Genomic DNA, 25748 nt, shown 5'->3' with positions numbered 1-25748 from the left:
TTAGTCTATAAATCAGACATTGTCTCGCAAGCCACACGTTTGATTATTTTGCATAATGTCTGGCACATTGATGTTTATTCTGCTACAAATTGACAGCTCATTTAATTTCTGTCGCATCGGTACGTTCTGCAGACAACGCTGAAGAAATTAGCTATTATTTCAAAGACAAAATCTGAAAACAAAGCAGGAGAAACAGATGTGCATGAGAAATATGCCAACTTTAAGAAATGAGTCTGGACACTTTTCAAACATCTTTTGTTTAGACATGAAGACACGAGACTCGCAAAGTTTACAGAAACTGATTTTATTGTGTAATTTGCAACTTATTTCTCTTGTGCACAGTATATTTTAAATAGATTGTAGAAACCATTGCCACCAATGTGGCAACTAAGATTAAGGTGATATTTTTTAGTTTTACTTATATAATGATATACTTTATACTTTACCAATGTTATTATTTTTATTTTTATATATATTTTTTAATTTATATACTATCTTAGTTTTTGTTAATATTTTGAATTAGATTTTAGATTTATATTTTCTGTTTTAATTTTAAAGTTTTAGTAATTTTGTTGTGTGTTTTTAAGTATTTGTATGTAGTTTTTGTTAAATTAAAATTTTATATATTTTAGCACTTAAACTAAACAAAAATGAGGAATATTGCCTTGGCAACTGGCTGAAATAAAATAAAAATGACGAAATAATAAAATAATGAAAATAATGAATACATTTTACAATATTTTTAAAAGATCTTTTATTTCAGCTATTGTTTAGTTTATTTCAAGAAGTAAAAGAAAAGAGGTTTTGGTACGTTTTAATCTTTAGGTATTAACTATAATAACTGCTTTATACACTGTATACATTTACCAATAATATACAATACACATTTATTATAAAATTGTTTTCTGTGCTGTTAAAATTTGACTCAAATTTGATTTTGAACAATTCTGGTATGTAATATACAAATCCGGGCAAATCTTGTTGATTTTGGTGATATAATGTAATGGTGTTTCTCACATAGAGTTTATCACTACATGCCTTCAGCTTCAGTGAATAAAGCATCTGTCCAGTGCTGTGTGTGTGTTTGTCATGTTGCCCCCCTGAGAGAGTCAGGACCCACATGACATTCATTTTCCCACAGCAGACATCGGGTGCCAACCCATTCTCACACCCAACTCGTCACATATTGAAGCTTGGTCAGGACCACTTGGCGTCGCTTTTTGACGCTCAAGGTACCCCATTGCTTTAAATAGGAAACCCTTAGCGTCAATATGCCAACGCCATACTGGGAATTTTATCGTCATTATTAAATTATATATTGGGTAATAACAGTGCCATTATTGCATATATGTTGGGGTGTGATTTTTCAATGTAAACAGCCACAACAGTTTTATTTATATTACATTATTTACACATTTATGAGCACATAACCCAACCCCTGCCCCTAAACCTACCACTTGTCAATAAAACACAAGATTTATTCAAAAATATTAATATTCCAAGTCTTCCGAGGCAAAACATTTGATTTGTGAGAGGAATAGACGTGATCGCCGTCTCCGTCCGCCGTTAATCCTGTATGCTGCAGTCTGACTCTGTGAGCGAATTCAAAATGCCGCCAGAAGAAGCCTTACGTCAGCCTTGGTTGTGAAATGCTATTGGCTCTTGTGTGTCTCGTGACCGATTGCGTTTTGCTGTTCCGACAGGCTATTGGCTCGTGTGTCTCGTGACCAATTGCGCCACGCCACGGACGGTAGTATCTTTTGAATGAGATGTGAGCACGTTAACAGAGCGGGTCATTTTCAGCGATTAAAACCTAATGTTTTGCTCTCTTCTTCGCATAAAGACTTTGTATGGCTTCAGAAGACTTGGAATGCAACACGACTTGTTTGTAATGCTTTTATACTGCTTGTTTATGGTCAGTTTTTGCAGTAAATACCTGTGACTGCACTTATATTTGCCTGTTACGTGTTTTATGTTGTTCAGAAGTGTGTAGGGGTGGGGTTAGGTGCTCCAATAAAAGTATAAATGTATATAAAATTATTTTTATTTTTTACAAATGCATGCAAACCATTAAGCTAAGACAAACAACTGAAAACAACGGAGGAGAACATATTGTCATTTTCCATAAGCGTCTTGACGCATAAAGCAAGTAATTGAAAGTAATGGAGATCCTATTTTGTCATATACTGACGCCTAGGGCCACTTTTGGCTTCTTCATAGTGGCGTTTGACCATGCTTCAGTTTTTGACGCCTCGGGAGTGAGAATGGGTTGCGGGTGCTGTGGCCTGGTGGTTAAAGATCAAGGCTGTTAACTGAAAGCTTATGAGTTTAAATCTGTGAGCCATCATCATTGTGCCCTCGAGCAGGACCCTTCAGCCCTCGATTCATCCTGCGGGATCATCCCTGTTTGATTCATTTCTCTGAATTCAAACGGTTAGTTTCTGTGAATCACTTCCAAACCGCTTCATACCGCCAAGCTTCAGTAAGCAGGATATTAGCAGGAGATGCTTAATGAGAGCGAGCGAGAGAGAACGTTTTTGAGATTCTGAGCAGATCCGGAGCAGGTTTCATTTGAGCATCATTTCCTCGGCCGCCCGTAGTGTCATGCTTTAGTATTCCTGTACGAGTCCTGCCTCACTGGCATGAATAAGAGAGCAGGAAGAGCGCTGGGCAGATGGAAACACTTCCTGATTGCTCTGCCTGGATTTGATCTTGCCGGAGGGCATAAAGTCAGAGCGGACAGGTGGACCGCATGCCATCTCACATATATAGATAAAAATAATAGCAGGGTTATTCCTGCTCTACCTTAAGAATGTAATTCGCAAGCTCAGGCACTTCAACTTTAATTACTGTAGAACTTATTTGCATAATGGCAGGAAAATAAACAGGATGGTCAAAAAGAGATGGAGTTAGTCATGTCATGGTCTATTTATTTATTTATTTAACAACTTTCTGACCATCTTTTGAAACTTTGATACAAAGTACTGATTTCTGAGTAAGTAATATTTATATTATATTAAATTCTATATGATATATTAAATGTGTTATAGAAATATATGTGACCCTGGACCACAAAACCAGTCTTAAGTCGCTGGGGTATATTTGTAGCAATAGCCAAAAATACACTGTATGGGTCAAAATGATCGATTAGGACATTAAGTAAAGATCATGTTCCGTGAAGATATTTTGTAAATTTTCTACTGTAAATATATCAAAACTTTTTTGATTAGTAATATGCATTGCTAATAACTTCATTTGGACAACTTTAAAGGCGATGTTCTTAATATTTTGGTTTTCAAATAGTTGTATCCTCTCCAGTGTTGGGCACGTTACTTTAAAAACGTAATTAGTTATAGTTACTAGTTACTTCTCACAAATAGTAACTGAGTTAGTAACTGAGTTACATCATTATAAAAGTAACTAATTACCAAGGATAGTAACTATTGTTACTTAAAAAAAAAAAAAAAGTTCAAATATGTCAAATAACTTGGATGCACCCAATATTAAATGTTAAATGAGTGAAATGGACACTAAATAGAATAAATTATTATTATAAAACATTATACATTAATTATTAATAATGTATGATATTGAATTTATTTACTTATTGCAACAACCAGGAACATGACGACATCCAGTCAAACCAAAGTTATTTAAATAAATAAATAGATAGATAGATAGATAGATAGATAGATAGATAGATAGATATAAATAAATAAACAAATAAATAAATATTTGTTGTGTTTCACGTCTTTAAAAATTTAGTTTAATATCTTGTCCAGAGTATTAAAGCATATGTGATGGGCATATGTAGATGTACTGTGTAATATTAATGACCCACAGCACTGCAAGAGCACAATATTCTCAAGAGGTTGAAATTCCAGGAATAAACTTTGTGTATGTACTATATAAATAGTGCAAACTTCTGAACCCACACCAGGGGTTTTGGAGTGGAATGGGGTCTGTTTCTGTCAGGACCAGAGTTTACTCAGGAGATTGCTGTCTATATATAGTGGCTTATCTGTAAATCAAAAGACTCCAGTCGGATGTGTTTGCTTTTCCTTGAAACAGAGACAGATCGCTCAGTGTTTTAAACATGTATGGTAGTGCAGATCTTCATGTTTTGAAATGTACAGCTTTCATTAACATACCTCCTTCTCATTCTGCATTAAAAATAAATAAATAAATAAAAACCGAGAAAATTATGGCATTTTGATATTCCAGAAGCTTGTTTGCTTTAATATAGTATCCTGTTGATCTCTGTGCACCCTGGAGCGGCGACTCTAGCTGGGTCAAAAACCGTTTTGCTTCAGGACTTCAAAATGCAGAGTGATTACAAATTGGCTTCAGAATTATTTAAAAAGTGAATTTAAATCAGAATGTACTTAAAAATCAAACATTGAAATGTTAATATTACTTTGAACTGCATAGGCCCAAATATGCAGCGATATGCAAAATTATTAAAATGACAGACATGAAACAACTATAAATTAGCAGAAACGTAATTTAAGGTAATTTTAGTTTGAGTAGTTTTTAAATGTTAGATGATTTTGTGCTCCTGGTAACCCAGAGCCGGCTGCTTAGGGCCCCCCTGGCCACCAGAGGGCCCCCAAGAGTAACCTACAGTTTATTTTATTTTATTTTAATTCATGATATATTATGTCAGTGGAGAGTGGTAATTATACGAAAGCGCAATATTAAATAATTAAATAATCTATATAAATAATTGTATTATTTCCATAGCGACATGTCATGCATGCATGTTGATAATATGCGCTGGACGGTGTCGTGTGGATCTGTCGGATTAACATCACATAAATTCACCTATTTCTCCCGAAATACATCAAAGTAAGTCGCCAGTTAGCTGGTAGAAAAACAGAGTAAACTTTATAGTAACCTACACAATGTGTATATTTGATAGGAATAAAACACGTCGTCCATTAATTGAAATTTTTCTTTTTTCTGAGCTCGTCTTTCTCTGGCTCAGCGCCTGCCAAAGTGCGGATGAAATCTATGGCGTTTTGGGGGTGGAGGGAGGACAAATTCAACATGGGGCTTTTGTGGCACAAAACCATTGTTAGCTAACTATGGTCGTTATTTCCATTGAACTCTATTGGTAACGACAGAACTTGCGATCATAGTTTGTGAAACGCACCCCTGATCAGATCAGATCAGACAAAACATCTTAATATATTATAAACATAACATTTTACTTAGTTTTAGATTAAAGTTTTTGTCTTCTGCGTAAAAATAAAAGATACCTTTCCTTGGTATATATTTTTGTAATAAAAATAAGCTTCTGTTTCATAAACTGATAACAGCTTAACATTATTTACCTTAGCCTACATTTTGGTAGCCTGACTACGTCAGACTTCGTACTTCCGCTCAATTTCAGTTCGCTTCTGTACTCAGTCTGATATAGCAAACCATCTCCCAGTTTATCTCCGGCTCCGCAGCAGCCGGGCCAACCAACGAACAGAGGGCAGGCTGAGAGCCGTGACGCAGATGCTAAGCGCCGAATTTAAGATTGTAGTTTAGGTGAGGGAAATCTAAAACGACAGCGGACATGGAGACACCGGATGCTATTCGCTCTGTTGTGGAGAATATTCCCGGGATTTGCCAACTGAAGCCCGAACAAGAAGAGTGTTTGGTTCACATTTTGAATGGAGGTGATGTTGTGGCCCTACTCCCGACAGGTTTTGGGAAAAGTTTAATTTATCAACTGTTACCGATCGTCAGCGAACTTTGGGGAGGCCAAAGTTCAGCAAGGCGATGATTGTAGATGCGTAGATTTACTCTGTCTACTCTGTCTACGAAGCAAAGCGAAGTAGCAGAGTTTGGTATTACCAGGCTAACATTTTGGGTCTTTGCTATTATATTCCAATATCATTATGCCTCAATTAGCTAGATATAGATTAAGAGTTGTTTTATATAGTTTTATGTAGTTTCATTTTTTTTTAACCTGTAGTTTTGTACTACAAAATTATTTTGCACCATGAAATTTGACAGAATGTCAGTTGTTTTCTCCTCGCTTTTAAAAGTTCATATGCCTATTGATTTTGCATGGTGTTAAGATAGTTATTCAGAGTTATGTTAGATGCATTTTATTTTAGCATATTTTTCCTCCTATTGTGCATGACCTTGTCAGAATTGACCTGTGATGCAGCAGTTCACCTCAGTTCACCTCAGACCTCCGATCACCTCATGAACAGTCATGGTTCAGTCTGAGACATTGTGGAAAACATAATGAACTTGATTATCCTGCATATTGCACAATGTGTGGGAGAGAGAGAAAAATTAGTGAAGAAAGGAACAGCAGTAAATGCGGCCAATACAGATAAGACTTCTCATATCTTTTAGCACTTATGTACCTGATTTAGGAAGCTCTTTGAGAGGCAAACTAATAGCGGAGCTACAAGTTGGCTGTCAGGAGAAAGTCATTATCTAGCATCCGCTGGACTACTGAACATGTCATAGCTGTCGCAGCGGCGGCACGCTAGCTAATCAAGCGCTCCTTTATTTCCATTTAGACTCGGAGGGAACGAGCTCCCAGATAATGAAAGAATATTTTTATCGCTTAGTCTTTATGAACCCGCCCCTTAATTTGATTGTCTTGATGCACGGCGGTGCTTGTGGGAACGAGGAAACATTTGCATAGTCACTGATTTTCCTAAACATGCTGAAATAGTATAAAAACTTTTGCAGGTTATTAAAAGTACATACAGAGGTTTATCCAGTGTGAGAAATGGTTTGTTTCTGGAATATGCACAAATATTGAGTAAATTGTAAAGAAAATGACCATCCATGATACTAGAATTTATTTATGTATGTAACTAAGGATCATGCTGTGTGTGTTAAAATGTGTGCAGATCTCCATGTTTTGAAATGTACAGCTTTCATTTATGAATACAAAACATGGCTACTTATCATTCTGCATTAAAAACTGTGAAAATTATGGCATTTTCTTTTTCTTTTTGATATTCTAGAAGCTTGTTGGCTTTTTAATATTTCATTCTGTTGATCTCGGTGCACCCTGGAGCGGCAGCTCTAGCTGGGTCAAAACCAGTTTTCCTTAACATGCAAAATTGTTTTAATATTACTATAAACTGCATAGGCCGGACATTATTTTTTATCAAAATTATTAAACTGACATAGACTTGAAACAAGTATGTAGAATTAGCATCATACATTAGAATTATCAATACAAATTCAAACAGTAGCATTTTTTTTTTTTGAGTCATTATTAATATGTTTTTATTAAAATGTATTTATTTTAAATAAATTTAAAAAAAATCATAAAATTAAACTTTTATTACTTTAAGTCATTTCGCTTTGATTATTTAGCTGATTTTCCTTGAATAATTTTGACAAACATTGCAGGTCTTTGATATAGTCTCCGTATTTCTGTAAAGCTGCATGTCTCAACCATATTGATTTAGCTTTTTATATTCTCATTTTGGTGCATTAAAGGGATAGTTTACCCAAAAATGAAAATTTTGTCATCATTTACTCTCCCTCATGTGATTCTAAACCTGTATGAGTTTCTTTCTTCTGTTGAACACAAAAGAGGATATTTTGAAGGATTCTGGTAACCAAGCAGTTGATGGATACTATTGACTTTAATAGTATTTTCCCCCATACTGTGTAAGTCAGTGGCTACCAGCAGCTGTTTGGATAGCCTTTAGTGAAACCCAAGTTTTATTGACATTTCATATGTGGTTACTTTGTGGTGATTCGCCCCTTAGGTCTTTGATGGGTGGTGTAGTTGTTGTGGATGAAGTGTTGTTTGATGTCTTTCAGTGCGTCTGGTTTAGATGAATGAGTCCTGGAGATGTAGTTGTTGTTGTTGTTGTTGTTGTTGTCGTGGATGGAGACACACTTCAGTCCTATACGCGCACCAGGGGTCAGTGTGTTCCAGATGCTCCTAGATCTTCTGAGTCAGTCCCATCTTGTTTCTGGCTGCTTTTAGCACCATTTTGTTGCCTCATTTAATAAAAAAAAAGAAAAGAAAAACTTGCAAGTCAAATGGAAAGCAGAACTCAACCTTCAGCAATAGTTTGCGTGTACACTCTCAAAAAAAAAAAAGGTACAAGAACTGTCACTGGCACGATACCCTTTCAAACAGTATACCTTGTTGGGTTTTTTTTTTTTTTTTTTAAACCTTATTTATCCTAAAGCATCCTTAAAGGTACAAATAGGTACCTAAAGTATACATATTAGTACCTAAATGGTACATATTTGTTCTTTCTGAAAAAGTACTGCTCTAGTGACAGATTTTGTACTGATATAGCAGTAGTGTTTGAAGTGTTTACATGCATACTTGAAACCCTTGATATGTTACAACAGCAATCAAAATACACATTTTAAAGTGCATAAATGCACTGCAAAAATAACTTCTTAATGAGTTATTAATTAGTTGTTTTTTTGGCTAGGCCAATATGTAAGTCAATATGTAAGTCTTTATATCTTATACAATAATATTATTTATTTATTATTTATAATATACATTTATAATAATTCTAATTATTTCTAATTATAATATTAACTTTAATAGTTTAAGTTTTTAATTCATTTTTTTTTTTTAATGTTTTTAATTAAAGTTTTTAGAAGGTTATAAAGAATTTATAGACCTTAGAGCAAAGAAACATGAAAATAAACCAAAACGGCCAAAATAAGGTGAACAATTTGACAAAACTCTGGATAAATTAAATGTGTACCTTTTATTGCATTATTTTAACTGACAGAGGTATTCATTAACAACAGGATTTATTCATTTGATCTGTTGAATTTTTTTTTTTTTTTTTGATAGAACATTTTTAGCATGCTATAAAGAATTTCTATAGACCTTATAGCAAAGAGACATAAACCAAAGTGGCCAAAATAACGAGAACAAGCTGAAAAGATGTAAATAATTTTAATGTAACTTTTTATTTATTTATTTTTTTTGCATTATTTTAACTGGAAAATAAAGTATTCTTTAACAATAGGATTTATTTTTGCTTTTTGATAGATTTTTTTTTTTATAAGGCTATAAAGAATTTCTAGACCTTACAAGAGCAAGCAAAAAAAAAAAAAAAAAGCAGCTGACAAATCTCTGAATTAAATTAAATGGGAACAATGCAATAAAAAGTTAGAGAATTTCGTAATCTTTTGCATTTCATCATATTTTCAGTGTCAGAGTTGTTCATCTACTTGGATGAACGTCACGTGTAATTCTCCTTGTGATTGTTGTCGAGCACCGACATGAAGCTCTTTTGTCATCAAAGCCATCAGTGGAGAAAGACAGCCACATATATATGGTGTCGTTACGTCACTTTGCGTGCTAGCTCTCACTAGCAGCATCACACACTCTCCTGTACATGCAGACCGCATCTGAGCAACATGATGACCTGTCAGAATCCATACATTTCTCTGACATCCCCTCACGTTTCATCATCCTGTTTGAAAATCATGTCATCATAACGGCACATGAGGAGTGAGATGTCTTTAATCAGAGAGAAACGCAGATCAAAGCCGTACAAAGAGATGAAGATGAAACAAAGGCGGATCAGGAGCGAGACTTGCGCACGTTCACACTCGATGCTCCTGGATCGGTTTCAGAGAATCACAGATAGCAGCCGCAGCCAGCGAGCGAAGCTGCTCTCCCGCTGTGATATCCCAGCATCCCATCTGCTTGTGGCCTGTAATCTAATAGCGCACACCTGAAGACCTTCCCAGCGTCCTCTGCAGGGAGTCTTCTCTCTGCTTGTGTGTGCAAGCAGCACACTGACTGTCTGCATGTGCTCATCATGTGCAGGAAACAGAAGATGTGTGCTTTTCTGCCCAGTGCTGCAGAAGACAGCTGGAGATCTTTTATTCTTGTCGCCTGCATGTTTGCTGTCCCTCTGTGCCAGTATGTGCTTGTGTTTGTGTACTTGAGTTAGTCAGCAGACTGTGGGTGGTCCGTGAACACTATGAATTTGACATGATTCATTATAGTTTAAAAACATGTATGTTTGTGTGTGTGTGTGTGTGAACACAGTAAGAAATTTCCACCTATTTCAACCTAAAAACTTAAGTTCAGTTGCTGCTGTATTTTGAAGTATACTTGATTGTAAGTCATTTCTTAATTTAACTTAAATTACATCTTAAATTACATTAAACCGACTTGAAAAGAGAATTTCGTACATAAAAAAAAAATTGAAATTGCTCTACTAATTTTGATGAGTTAAATTCATGTAAAACATAAGTTGCCATGACTTACTGATCATATCAGTTTTTGCTTTTTTGCGTGTGTGTGTATTGTACTGTATAATATACTGTAATTTAAGTGAGTAATATAATAAGTTAGGTCGGTAATTGACATTTAACTTACATAATAATGGCATATTACATTTATGTAATTTATATATTTTATTCAATGCTATCTCACGACCAATTCGTACATTTTTTACGAGGTGGCTAATTCGTACGAATTCGCACGACCTCACTCATACGATTTGTCTACACCCCAGGGGATGGGTAGGGTTAGGGGCAGGGTTAGTTGTAGGTCATTCGTACAAATTCATACGAATTGTGCAACTTGTAAAATACGTACGAATTGCCTTGAGATTGGGCTGATTTTATTACATTTTACTTGAGTTAGTGAACAGATATATATGCATACATATAATGATCAGCATAGAAACTTGAAATTAATTTGACTCATTTTAACCACCATTTTTAATTTAATTTAATTTAATTTAATTTAATTTAATTTAATTTAATTTAATTTAATTTAATTTAATTTAATTTAATTTAATTTAATTTAATTTAATTTAATTTAATTTAATTTAATTTAATTTAATTTAATTTAATTTAATTTAAAACAGAATTGCCATTTCTTGTACGTTCTTGTGTTCATTGGATAGGGTACTTATTGTTTGATATATGATATTAAATTAATTGATAAAACTGATTTATGTCATGCTTAAAACTCCTGATCGCTCTTATTAAAAATCAAAAGTACAAACAAATTTAAATTTCATGAATGCACTTCTTCATGAGTTTTTAATTAGTCTTTTTTTTTTAATGATGCCAAGATAAATTTGTGTAAAGCAATAGAGCATAATTCATTAAGACTAAAAATACATCAAGAATTTTAATTTAATTTATTTTATTTTATTTACATTTTTATTTAAAACATTTTTTCCTGACTTGACGAGCAGATTGTGGTCGATCTGTGGACAGTTTGAATCACTTTGAATTATTCGTTACAGTAAGAGTAATGTGTACAGCAGAAGATCTCCTCTGCACTTCTCCTCGATGAGTTCTTTCAGGTTTTACGGATGATCTGTCTTGTTCCAGACACACTGTTCCCTCTCTCGCACCTTCCTGGAGAAGTGACTCAGGTGTTGTGGCTTCTCTCCCGCAGGACTCGTCTCATTTTTGTCGATGTGAACTGAAGCACTCACTGAAGCAGCGGATGCGGTACAGCAGGCAGCCGGATGAATACAGAGTATGATGCTGCAGACTCAATGAAGTTACAGTGGAATCATGAAACTTTACAGTAGAGTAGATATTTCAGCAGCTGCTTTGCAAACATCTTAACATATTTTATTTTTGTGAATTGGCAGGTTATTCTTTTTTTTTTTTTTTAACAGTAGTTTTTACTCTCTCTTTCTAAATGCATTTTACTTTTTCTCTTGTTAAATCCATGTTACGACCCCTGGCTCAAAGGGAAGCAACAAAAGGAAGGACGCACGCAAACGTAAAGCTGAAGAAGAAAAGACTTTATTAAGCTCAAAAATAAACCACTATAATAAAACAAAACACAAAATAACAATATTTCTGAAAACGTCAGCATCATCAGTGTGTAAAGCGGGGTGCTTGGCTGCTAGTGTAATGTGCTGTTGTAGCAATGTAAAAGTGCTCAAACAATAAGAATCAAATCAAACACAACCCAAAATCCCAAGTCCAAAATCCGAGCCCCTTTGTCTCCGCTAGTAATCCCTTTTAAAGGGCGTCTGAACCGCAGCAGCAGGTGCACTCAATGAGATGCAGATTGGAGTGAATCATAGGTGGAGCCTCCAATCACAAAGTGCTCAAGAATTCAGTAACGGGAACCGTCACAAAATGTAAATGTGAATATAAATTATAAATTTAAATATGAATATTTGCTTTATCTTCAGTTAATTCATTCAAGTTCTTGAAGTACATTATTATATTGGCATTAGTTTCTAAGCAAACAGATGTGGACTAATAACTAATAAAGTCCAGTTTATTGGGTTGCGCTTTTATTTTATTTTATTTTTTATTCTTCATTTTACTATTATTTTTATTTTATTCTTTACACCATTTAATTTTTGTAATTTTATTTTTAATGTTTTTTTGCTTCATTAATAATATTTATTTTATTGTATTTTATTTTATTTTATGCTTCATTAATTTGTTTATTTTACATTATTTTTTTTAACTTCATGTTAATTTTTAATTATATATTTTATACATTGTTTTTATTTATCATTTTTTTATTTTGTTACATTTTATTTTATTCTTTCTTTTTTGTAAATTCATTTTACTTTTATTTTATTTTGTTTTGTTTTATTCTTCATTTTACTATTATTTATTTTATTTTATTTTATCCTTTATATCATTCAATTCAATTTGTTTGATTTATTTTTAAAGTAAAAGTTTTATCTTAATTTTTAATTTTTAATTTTATTTTTTTGTTTTATTTTATGCTTTATTTATTTATTTATTTATTTTATTTTACATTATTTTTATTTTTAACTTGAATTTTCTTTATTTTTAATTCTATTTCATTCGTAACATTGTTTTTTATTTTATCATATATATTTATTTATTTTCTTTTAGTTAAATTTAGTTTATTTTGAAAGGAACAGGGCTGCGTTTCCCGAAAATGCTGTCTCTTAGCGCGCTACGAAGACTCTAAAGGTATGCCTTAACTAAAGGTGTACCATTTCTAGGAGTGTTCCCCCGAACTATACCTTAGGAGGCTGCTTAAGATATACCTTCTTACGTGCGACGTTACCAGGTGCTGTCCATGGCGGTGGTGCTGAATTGGTTGATATCAATGACTCGAGAATCGATTATTAATTTTATGTACGGGCTGCTTCACTGCATTATGTGAGAAAGCGGTGTTCTTTATAAAAGAAGTGTTTATTTTAATTAAAGACACGGAACTCTTTCCTGTTAGAATGCAACGAACTTGCGTGAAACTTTCACTTTCACTTCGCAACATTCATCATGTCAGGGAAGAAAACCAAGAAAGAAAAAATATACGCCCAGAGCACCTCCCAGTGGTCACCACATAAAATACAAGAAAAAAAAAAAAAGCCTACAAGAGACACTGCTTAATAATTTAACAGCTTTTAACAGGAGAGAAAAAAATAAATAAATATATATTTTAATATTTTTTATAATTTTATATAATTTTGAAATGAGTTCGCGAACCCACAACCTCATGCCAAATGTAGGTTGATCGCCCAGCAGCCGCATCACATATTGGTGTAAATCACTAGTTTTTGTTATTGGATGACCTACTCAATAAAAACACAACAAGAGAAACATATAATCAACATCTACTAGGCTATTACGGAGAAAAAGAGAGAAAGAGGAGAGCCGCCAGCAGTTGAATTTGTCTCGACAAAATCAGACCAACTAGATCTAAAAGCTGCTGAATATGCTGCCACGCCGCCAAATTTTTTATTTTTATTTTTTTTCTAAAGTTTTAGTATATGGCTCCGCGGATGGCAGCGTCTTTGATTTTGCACAACTATTATATTCGTATAGAATGAGATGTAAAGAAATGTGAACTGTCAAAAGTGATAAGGTATAGCTAAGAGTGGTCCAGACCAACCTTACGAAAGTATGACTTATAGAAGGTATACTTAACTAAGAATGTTTCGGGAAACACGTATTAACGATAAGGTACAGCTTAAGGTACAACTTAAGAACAACGTAGCATTAAGAGGGTTTTGGGAAACACAGCCCAGGACAGTAATATTTAGGACACAGGAAAACTTATATAAATAATTGTTTTCCCAAGAAAATATGTTTGTTTGAAACATTTAGACTTGAGAAAGGAAAAGTGAGGAAACACCTCTAACACTTCTCAATATATTGCCTGTGTTTCATTTAAGAAGTTCACAGTGTTCATTTAACCTCACCTGGTGATGAAAGAAAACTAACTCATATGATTGGTACATGCTAAAGCGCAGCCGTTTGGATCAGCAGCACATCTGCGTGTGATAGCTGCGTAGATGTAACACGTGACCCAGAGGAGGGTCAATGGAAGCAATTACAGCGGCGGTGACTGCCGCGATCGGCTTTGGTTGCGCTGGGTTTTTTCGGCTCTGACCCCCGTGCAGGTGCTCAGCGCTGATAACACGGCCCTGTCAATCTAAATGAAAAGCCAGCTCTCCCTCTTTGCCACCCCTGCGCTCAGCCCCTCTCCAATTATTCCTATTTTAAGGCTGAAAAGAGGAGCAAAGGGCTTTAATAAAAGGCCGGGACGAAGAGTTGACAAGTGAAGAGATTTGGGATGACTGCGGAGTGGCGTTTGTATTTCCAGCGCGCTTCGGCCCGTGTGTGTGTAAGATTATTAAGATGTCCCGGCCCCACACGCTTCATTGATTAGTGTGTTGTTCGGTGATGAGAATGGCTTCGTTTCAAAACCGTCCTTGAAGTATCCAAACTGGGCTGAAAGGGACTGGTTTTTGAGCACGCGTTTCTCATTCCCGTCTGCCAGAGTAATTCCGCCGCCGTCGCATTTGTTTATGCTAATTTTATGTTAATGCTCTGTCATTTAGAGGATTGCACCAGAAGAAGCGGCAGCGCGGCTGAACTCGAACATGAACATGTGGAATCGTTTCATATTCCATCATATTTCTCTGGCAGATCCGTGACGCGCTGCTGAACGCTGAGCACGTGTCTGGGCTTCTGGTGAATTTGGGCTTAATTGTGCAAGCCTTTAACTTGACAGAACAGACTTCCTGAAGATCTTAGTAGTTCAAAACAACCTTTCATAGAAGAAACTGTCGTTAGGTTTTCAGTTGCATGACTGATGTGATTTGAGAGTAAGTTAGGACTTAAATTATGGGCAGTTTCTTAAAGATTCACGTGGCTTTAGAATATTTGTGGTTATATAAACTGGGGTGTTTCCCGCTTGTGAGGACCCCCAAATATGATGACCACCTTGCAAATCACCTTCTAAAATGAAAAAGGCCTTGATAGATTTTCTAGTTAAAACAATTATATTGTGCAATAAAAATATTATATATGATACTATAAAAACAACTAAATTAAATCTTTTCTAAACCTTTCTTAAATAATTGTCTTTTATAATGTCTTTGTACGAAAGTTAAAATATTATCTGGAACATAATTATTTTTACATTGACATCATATATGGCAATAATAATTAGAAAAACAAGTGCCGCCGGTAACAAAATTAAATATGTTACTATAATAATAATAATAATAATTATTATTATTATTATAATTATTTAATCAATTAAAAAATATAAATAAATAAATATAAATTTTACATATGATTTAAAAAAAAATATACATACAAATATATATTCATAAATGTTATATGTTAATTGTTAATTAATCATGTATATATGCACTGAACAAAATTATAAACGAAACACTTTTGTTTTTGCCCCCATTTTTCATGAGCTGAACTCAAAGATCTAAGACTTTTTCTATGTACACAAAAGGCCTATTTCTCTCAAATATTGTTCACAAATCTGTGTAAATCTGTGTTAGTGAGCACTTCTCCTTTGCCGAGATACTCCATCCACCTCACAGGTGTGGCATATCAAGATGCTGATTAGACAGCATGATTACTGCACAGGTGTGCCTTAGACTGGCCACAATAAAAGGCCACTCTAAAATGTGCAGTTTTATCACGCAGCACAATGCCACAGATGTCTCAAGTTTTGAGGGAGCGTGCAATTGGCATGCTGACTGCAGGAATGTCCACCAGAGCTGTTGCCCGTGAATTAAATGTTAATTTCTCTACCATAAGCCGTCTCCAAAGGCATTTCAGAGAATTTGGCAGTACATCCAACCGGCCTCACGACCGCAGATCACGTGACCTCCATATCCAGCATCTTCACCTCCAAGATCGTCTGAGACCAGCCACCTGGACAGCTGCTGCAACAATCGGTTTGCATAACCAAAGAATTTCTGCTCAAACTGTCAGAAACCGTCTCAGGGAAGCTCATCTGCATGCTCGTCATCCTCATCGGGGTCTCGACCTGACTGCAGTTCGTCGTCGTAACCGACTTGAGTGGGCAAATGCTCACATTCGATGGCGTCTGGCACTTTGGAGAGGTGTTCTCTTCACGGATGAATCACGGTTTTCACTGTACAGGGCAGATGGCAGACAGACGGATGTGCGGTTTGCTGATGTCAACGTTGTGGATGGAGTGGCCCATGGTGGCGGTGGGGTTATGGCATGGGCAGGCATATGTTATGGACAACGAACACAGGTGCATTTTATTGATGGCATTTTGAATGCACAGAGATACCGTGACGAGATCCTGAGGCCCATTGTTGTGCCACTCATCCACAACCATCACCTCATGTTGCTGCATGATAATGCACGGCCCCGTGTTGCAAGGATCTGTACACAATTCCTGGAAGCTGAAAACATCCCAGTTCTTGCATGGCCAGCATACTCACCGGACATGTCACCCATTGAGCATGTTTGGGATGCTCTGGATCAGCGTATACGACAACGTGTTCCAGTTCCTGCCAATATCCAGCAACTTCGCACAACCATTGAAGAGGAGTGGACCAACATTCCACAGGCCACAATCAACAACCTGATCAACTCTATGCGAAGGAGATGTGTTACACTGCGTGAGGCAAATGGTGGTCACACCAGATACTGACTGGTTTTCGGACGCCCCCGGACCCCCCCAATACAGTAAAACTGCACATTTTAGAGTGGCCAGCCTAAGGCACACCTGTGCAATAATCATTCTGTCTAATCAGCATCTTGATATGCCACACCTGTGAGGTGGATGGAGTATCTCGGCAAAGGAGAAGTGCTCACTAACACAGATTTAGACAGATTTGTGAACAATATTTGAGAGATATATTATATATATCTCTCATTATATATAATATAATATATATATATATATATATATATATATTAGTGCCGTCAAACGATTAATTGCGAATTAAAATAAAAGTTTTTGTTTACATAATATATGTGTGTGTATTGTGTATATTTATTATGTATATAGATAAACACATGCATGTATATATTTAAGAAAAATGTTATGTTTATATTTTAAATATATTTATATATACTATAAATTAAATTAATATAAATATATACATGTAAATATTTTCAAAATATATACTGTATGTGTGTGTATTTATGTACTATACATAATAAATGCATTTTTTGCAGGCTAGGATCCTCAGACCCTAGTTTTAAAAAAAAAATAAAAAAACTTGGTGTAAAGTGCTTTTATGGTGTTTTTGGAGCTTGACAGATGTGGTCGCTATGAACTGTTGTTTGGGTTTGGAAAGTGAGAGAGTAAATAATGACAGAAAATGGGAGATTTTTTGGCTGAACTGTTGATGGTATAAACCTTCCCAGAGCGCAGGCTGAGCAGTAAACACTGAACGGACAGTAAAAATTGTCCCCATGAAGGTGTGGAGGTGAGGAGTGATGAATTAGGTTGTTAATACAGTGCCATTGTAAACGGTCACAGGGTTTTATACAGCACCGAATATTAATAGCGATTTGGATGTCTGCTTCTTGATTTTATAGCGCTGGAAAGTGGCAAAGTGCCAGAACATGCGCAAACTTGGCTGACTGGTTGTTGGACAAATGAAGCAGTCAAATAAAAGAAAGCAGCTGCTGGGTTTTACGTGCAGACGGGCGCTAGTGAGAGGCGGCTTTGTGACATCTGTTGGTTTAGCAACGTGTGAAGTCTGTCACGGTTGTAAAAGTGCTGAGGCGCCATGACTAGGCTTGTGGGTAAGAAAATACGCATTTGGCATTGTGGAACTTCTCAAGAAGATAATCGAATTCTGTCATCTGGTATTAATAATCTGCCTTTATGCAGTGAGACAATTCTTCTTCTTGCACTTAGCAAATATAGGTGTTGAAGGGAATTATTTATTTATTTATTTATTTATTTCCATTCAAATGTCCCACTTTACACATAATGCAACCCTTAAATACATGATGCTATTTGTATGTCATTTAATCAGAATGAAATCACAAAAAAAGTCACATGTAGATTGATTTGGGGCTGTTTTAATCATTTTAAATACTAAAACACTACAGTATGTTGAAATAGTGATTAGGCATTATGCAGTAATCCAATTTATTCTTCTTGTATTTAGCAAATTTAGATGTCAGTGCAAGAAAGTTTAAGTGTAAGGTGAAATGGTTTTCTATATATAATGCATTTTTATGTTTTTAAAAATGTATATATAATTTTTCTTCAATTAGTCCTATATATATATGTATTTTTAATTTTTAATATATATTTTATATATATAATCTTTTTGATATTATTACTCGTTTAATGGTAACACTTTACAATAAGGTTCATTAGTTAACATTAGTTAACAACATTAGTAAACATGAACTAAGAATGAACAATACTTCTACAGCATTTATTAATCTTAGTTAATGTTAATTTCAGCATTTACTAATGCATTATTAAAATCACAAGTTGTGTTTGTTAACATTAGTTAATGCACTGTGAACTAACATGAATAAACAATAAACAACTGTATTTTCATTAACAAAGATTAATAAATAGTGTAATAAATGCATTGTTAATAGTTTGTTCATGTTAGTTAATACATCAACTAATCTTAACAAATGATGCCTTATTGTAAAGTGTTACCCGTTTAATCATAATATTTGCCACAGATGGGCTGATTTTGGGCTGTTTTTCTCATTTTAAATAATAAAAACTGTGTTTGGAATAGTGGTTTATCCAAAATACATACTACCATTAATTACCATTCTACAACTATCAAAAATGAAATCAAATAAAATATAAAATTAAAATAAAATATATATTTTTTTTACTTTCTGAATGTTAGAAATTCATTTCAAACTTCTGTGGAAGTTTTATGTTGTATAAGTGACAGCTGGTACTGTATTAGTCTCCAGCTGATGTCCAGTGTACTTACAGCCTGGGTCCTGAAGTGAAGCCCTACTCGTCTGCCGTGAGCGTTTCTGTCAGGTATTGATGGACTCTTCTGGAAGTGCTGTGGTTTAGTTAAACATCACGTCTTTTTGTAGAAGCTCATTCTTCATTGGCTCTGTAAAGCGCTCCAGTCGTCTCAAAGGCCCCTCCTTTCCATTCATAATCCCATTCCAGCTTCCACAAGATGGGATTTGTCCAGATCAATTTTGTAATGCATTCTTCATTTTGAAATGTAATTAGGGTGGTCTCTCTTCTCCCTCACGCTGATCACTGATTCATATTCTCTCACCTGCTTGTATTAGCGGGTCAAGGGTGAGTTCAGTGCTTGGCTAACTCTAATCTCTCAATGGAAAACCGGCTTACTGTTACTTTAATATCCATGGAAGTCGGCTCCTGAAACCTTTCTTTTGAAGTAGGGGTTATTCCACCGCTCAGACAGGTTTAAAATCCACAGCTTCAGCCTCAGACCGAATGTTCAAGGACCACCTGATGCATATTTCACATATTTCCCTTATTAAAATCACAAGCTCTGATCTGATTGGCCGGCTTTGTGCTGCTTATGGGAGTCAGAGTGCACAGGATGAGCTCTTCTGAGAAAGAACACGATTTGACAGGTTAGTGGAACAGATTTGAAAAAAAGGTTAACCAGCATTGTAATGCTTTAGTTTGTTTTCTGTCTGTGAAATAATCAATACTTATTTTTTATTTATTTTATTTTATTTCATTTTAATTTGATTTAATTTTAGTATTTAGTATTTTATTTTAATATTATGTTTATTTATCTATTTATTTTACTTTAAATTTTGCACTGGTGCAGGTATTTTCATGGGCCATAAAGGATAATTGTTTGCTTAATCTATTGAATATAAAAGTCAGGAGCTTAAGTCTTAAGTCATTTATAATTATGATATTGTAAATCAGCTATAAAAAAATAGGTCCAATAAATCCATAAATTCAAAATTATCCATTTTTTATTTTAATTTGATTGTTTTATTTTGTAATTTAATTTTGGTTAATTTTGGTTTAGTCCTGTTTTATTTTGTTGTATGCTTTTATTTTATTCATTTTTATATGTATTATATATATCATTTTATTTTATTTTATACAGGCCAATTATTTACTTAATTTATTGAATATCAGAGTCAGGAGATTAGCTTAAATCATTTCTAATAATGTAATATTGTAATATAATAATCTGGCGTCATGAATTGGCTATAAAAATAGGTCTGTATATATACATTTTTATTTTTGGTTTTATTTTGTGTTATATTTATCTATCTATTTATTTATTAGTTTATTTAACTTCTTTTTTTTTTTTTTGTACTTTATTCATGTCCTTGCACTGGTGCAGATATTTGCATAATGGACCTTGCAGGAGAATTGCTTACCTGAATTGCTCTATTGAATATCAAAGTCAGGAATTTAGCTTAAATCATTTATAAATCTGATCATAAATTGGCTATAATAATATGTAAATTCGGTATATGTATTTGTAAATTCAGAATAATCTGAATAAATTGCTTCTCACATGCAATTATTACTAATTTTCTCAGCAAAGTTTTAAACTTAACACACCAGGTGTCAAAACAACTGTTTTGACCATATGCCACAACACTAATAATATCTACCAAGATTTGATGCCTGGCATATGCTTGTGCTGACAGCATTTTAAATTTCTTTCTTTCTTTCTTTCTTTCTTTCTTTCTTTATTTGTCATGTGTTACCATAAGCATTTTACAGACAGAAGTAGTTTTTGAAACAAAGTTTGAGGTACAATAACACATCTATGAATGCATGTAACATGCAACTGGGATCTTTGTAGTTAAATCTAAGGCCAGTTGTGGGTGTAAGGTCTAGTGCTTCTGTAGGCAGCGTTTTAAATTACAAAGAATAGCCTCAAAAGGTGGGCAGTATCATTTAACAAGCTCTTTGGGGGGGAAAAAAGCATGCAGACCCAGTAAGTAATGTTGATTTGTAAATACGAATCATTCAATACTTAAATGCATCACAAAGAAAAAACGAATCTATTACAAAATGCTATGCATAATATTTAGAACAATTTTACCCAATATCTGACTATGCTGTGTATTTTTATGGTTAGAGTATTGCATCACAAGCTTATCAGCATGTTAATGCCAAATTCTGGATCAGTTGTGAGTCGAATCTCCAGCGCGCTTCATGTGAGGAGTGTATCTGTTTGTTGCTGCACATGAAGAGAGTTATGAGGTTCTTTTTCACTCATGTTACCTATGTAGGCGGCTCACTGGGTTTTAAAACAGAGCCGCAGACTCAAACCACTTCCCTAATTGGACTTCCTGCTTGTCAGAGAGACGGAGATGATAGTGTCGCCCGGAGGCTTGTGTGTGTGTGTGTGTGTGTGTGTGTGTGCGTGCGATGGCCCATTCCTGACCAGCATCAAGAGCGATTGTCTGCAGGTTATTTGAGGTGCATTCATTGAAGTGTGTGACTGCATCTGTTTGAGTGACTGTGAAATGACCTTGTGCTGAAAGTCTTCAGAGTCAAACCGTATCACAGAGTCACTACAGATGAGTCGGCCAGCCAGAGGCTAGTCTGTTGATGTTGGTCGGCCAAATATGACTTCTTATCGCGTGTAGTTTTGCTAAACTTTACTCTGTGCTGTTTGTGATCGCTCTGAGATGATCAAGTCTGTGGATCTTCGTGTCATTGTCATTTTTATCTGCAAGCCGCCCACCTGCGTGCTTCAAAGAGACAGGAAGACGAGAAGTGGGCAGAGGTGCGCTTGTGAAACAAACTTATCTGACAGTTTCTGTGAGGGAGTGAGTGCGTGAGATAAGAACCCGCAAACTCTGACCTTTGCCCTCTGAACCACATGGCCTGATTGTCTGATGATTATTTCTTCTACGGTATATGTCAGATTTCCCCTCTCACCCAAAAATGCACCTGCTCTTATAAATGATATTTGGTACTGTTAGGTATGCATGTGTACATAACAAATACAGTGTTGTCTTTCATCATTGCATGTGTGGAACCTTCATTTAAAACTTCTAGGTTTATATTTTGTTACTTTCGATAAGTCTCATCTTTCAAATTTTTTATAATTAGATTTAGAAGTTAAAGGTGCAATTTTTGCCAAACGATGTTGATATGTGAAAGCACTAAAACAAACAAGCCCATACCCCGACAGGACCTCGCTCCTATTCTGAAATCTCCACCCACACGTACGTACGCAACCATGGCAACGGCAATCATGGAAACAAGTGAAGATGACACAAACACGGTTAAATTGTGTGAAACGAAGCAAAATCAACGTTACTCACCTATCATGAAGAAATAACGCAACCTCGGCATTCGATTTTAGGGCTTCCTGCTCCTTGAGGTCTCTCCACCGCTGGAAAGCTGCTCCGAGACTTTTGGGATATGAAGAGACTTTCAACTAGCATAACAAAAAATGTCTTTGAACCAAAACACGTACCCTGCCTTTAATGTAAAAACTGCCTTTACATGTTTGCATACAATTGAATGTTGATTATTATATCTAAAAATAAATAGCAGTCGAATTTAATAGTATGTGGTTTTAATTGTAAACTTTAATATGATAGTAATGTGCAAGTAATTATAGTTTACAGCATTAGCTGAAGTAAAGACAGAAAGACAGAGCAACAATTTGTTCAGTAAACCATTGTTTCTAAAAAAAAAAGAAAAGAAAAAAGAAGCACTTTTATCCTTATTTTTCCCGTATCGGTTCTGTTTCAGTGAAACATGTACATGCACTCGTAATAGTTTTGTCCATGTTTTCCTTCCTGTAACTCCCCCTGTTGTTTGAGTCCCTCAGAGGGAAGCTGTTGGATTGGCCCTCCACACCTCCTGAGGCCTGAGGTGACTCAGAGTTCACTTTGATTAACTCTCGTCCCATGAGCCGCAGTCTGGGATTAGCGAGACTCTGGAGCGAGACTTACAGCCGAATGGCGAAGTAAACCAGGCACATTCAGATAGCTACATCTTATTACGCATTTCTCTGTGATACTCGATTCTGAAATATTTTTTAAACTGTATTTAACTGACTGATTTTTGACATAGACGTGCTAGTTTCATGTCTCTCGTATCACTTTACGGTCTCTTTCTTCTTGCATAATGGAATAGTTTCAGCTCAAATCAATATTTCAAGTCTATTTATTTATTTATTTGGTGAGAAGAAGTCTAATAAGCAGGGTAAGGTATGGTCAGATGGATATTCTGGCAAAATAAAACTCTTTAGGGTGACCTGCGATTGATCCGGATCCCCCTGTGGGAGTTTGTTTTGTGATAATGACCTGCTGATTGAACATCATCTCTCACTGATGTACTCGTGAGTCTGGCTCATCTGAAAGGACAGTGAGCCTCGCTTTGGCCTGATGTTTGTGCACCGTGAAAATGAATGATGAGGTACTATAAGGAGCTTTGTGTGCGCTTCAGATTTGGATTGAAAATGCATTTTAAATTCCACCTAGGTCGATTGAAATTACAATTTCAGACATTCTACATACTTGGCTCTGATTACATTTTCAAATCAGTGTGCGTTGCATTTTACTTCCGGTACTAAACAGGATGTAGAATTGTAATGCTATAAAGTTCTTATAGTACTGTTGCTTTTATAACACACTTGCCCATAAACATTATTCTCATCATAATTTCAGTAGATGATACTGATAATCAATGTGAGAAATACCACCAATAGAAATGAGTATTTATGTATATTTTATCATATTTAATAGAGAAATTTGATATTAATGTAACTTTTAATTACCATGATGGAAATGTTAATTATTATTAAACCTGTGTTTATGGTTTATTATATTATATTATATTATATTATATTATATTATATTATATTATATTATATTATATTATATTATATTATATTATATTATATTATATTATATTATATTATCATTATTATTAATTATATTATGAAATTATATTTAATTTACAGTCACAGTAATTCAATTTTTATGTTTTTTTATAATGGATATTAACTTAATTTTGTGTACTAACTAAATAATGTGATTCTGGATCTTAAAGAATGTAAATACATTTTATTAATGTAACTTTTATGCACATGGTGGAAATGTTAATTATTCCACTTGTGTATTTATAGTTGAAAATATTTTGTATATTATATTATATTATTTGCAATCACAATATTCACATTTTGATTTCAATATTTATTTTGATAAAGTGACAAAAAACAATGTGTATTTTGATAAAATGTGTTTTTAATTTAGGCATGATTAAATGAAAATTTTATTAACATGTTTAACCAGAAATTGTTTTGAAATTTGTGTTTTGCCTTGTGTATGACTAATGAAAATTCAATTCAGTTGAATTGCAGTTCAGTAAATTCCCCAAAATAAGTGGGCTGGTCTTAAACAGAATAAGCTGCTTGTTCAGTATGATGATCAAAAGTCTGTTCATGAATTGAAAAGAAGCCAGTATTGACTTTAGTTCATCCCTGCTGGTGCAGTGGAGCAGATTGGCCTGTACTGGTCATGTGAAAGTTTAGGGCGAGCATGGGCATGTTGTGGAATGACTCCACACTGCTGGTTTTCCTGTCTGTTACGAGTCGTTAACCATAAGTAGTAAGTTCAGTTGTGGATTGATCTGCTGTGTGATGATTTTATTCAAAGGCCTGCCGCTGTTTATACAAGTTAAGAAGCATAATAGTGTTTGTCGTTCAAGCTGGTAGGTCACTTTTCCATATGGCTGTGTTTGTGCTATAGTACATCTGATGAATCACACATATTGCTCAGTGGAAAGTGTGTTCAAGCTGTGCTTCTCTGTTGAGATTTTATTAAGCTGTAGATTCACATATAATCTTCTGTTAAGTAAATGCATGTAAACCTTCAAGAGAAAATGTGTATCCTCATGTGATCCCATTGAAAAAAAGAAAATGTCAAGATGCAAAGGAAGAATTTTCATTTTCTTTATGCAACATTTTTCCAAAGCACTGTTCATGTAAGTAAACATTAGTCTAGACAGCACTGGCCTTCATGAGACTGAGTTTGAAATCTCATGACTGTTTCTGTCCATGTGTCATGTTCAGCGGGAATTACATCAGGGTTATTGGAGGAAGTTCAGTCTCAGTCGCTCATATTCACCTCGGGATGTTTTGCTAGTAAACAGATGTGCATGTGCATCTAACGGATACTTTATCAGTGTAGTATGACCTGTGTGTGTGTGTGTGTTTTAGAAGTTGCTTTGGCTTAAAGGTTGTATACAGCAAAAGAAAAAGCACTCAGGCAGGTCTGAAACCGACCAGATTAACCTTAAACAAGCATGTCTGAGATATTGAAATTCTAGCCTAGCGATGTGTGACCTGTAGCTCTCAGATATCTGTATTCATAGTCTCAGAGGTCGGCGCTGTTGAAGCGACTGTCGAGAGCAGGAAAATTAAGTGATAGAGAGAAGTTATTATTTAATAATGTGATAAAAATTTGTCACCATTCAGTTCTAGTGGTGTTAGAGGTTATGTAACAATCTTACGTAGCCAGACTTTTGATCGTCAGACCGAATAAGCAGCTTATTCTGGTTAAGTCCCGCCCAC

General features: G+C 34.9%; 1 protein-coding gene across 5 annotated transcripts in view; it reads left to right on the top strand.

The window, feature by feature from the left end:
- Positions 1 to 25748, top strand: part of inpp4b (inositol polyphosphate-4-phosphatase type II B) — a 195730-nt gene that overhangs the window by 28559 nt on the left and 141423 nt on the right. The window lies entirely within an intron of this gene.

The sequence above is a fragment of the Onychostoma macrolepis genome, chromosome 01, assembly GCF_012432095.1.
Source record: "Onychostoma macrolepis isolate SWU-2019 chromosome 01, ASM1243209v1, whole genome shotgun sequence".
Taxonomy (NCBI): Eukaryota; Metazoa; Chordata; class Actinopteri; order Cypriniformes; family Cyprinidae; genus Onychostoma; species Onychostoma macrolepis.
The sequence above is the reverse complement of the archived record's forward strand: the minus strand, read 5'-3'. Positions and strand labels throughout refer to the sequence as shown.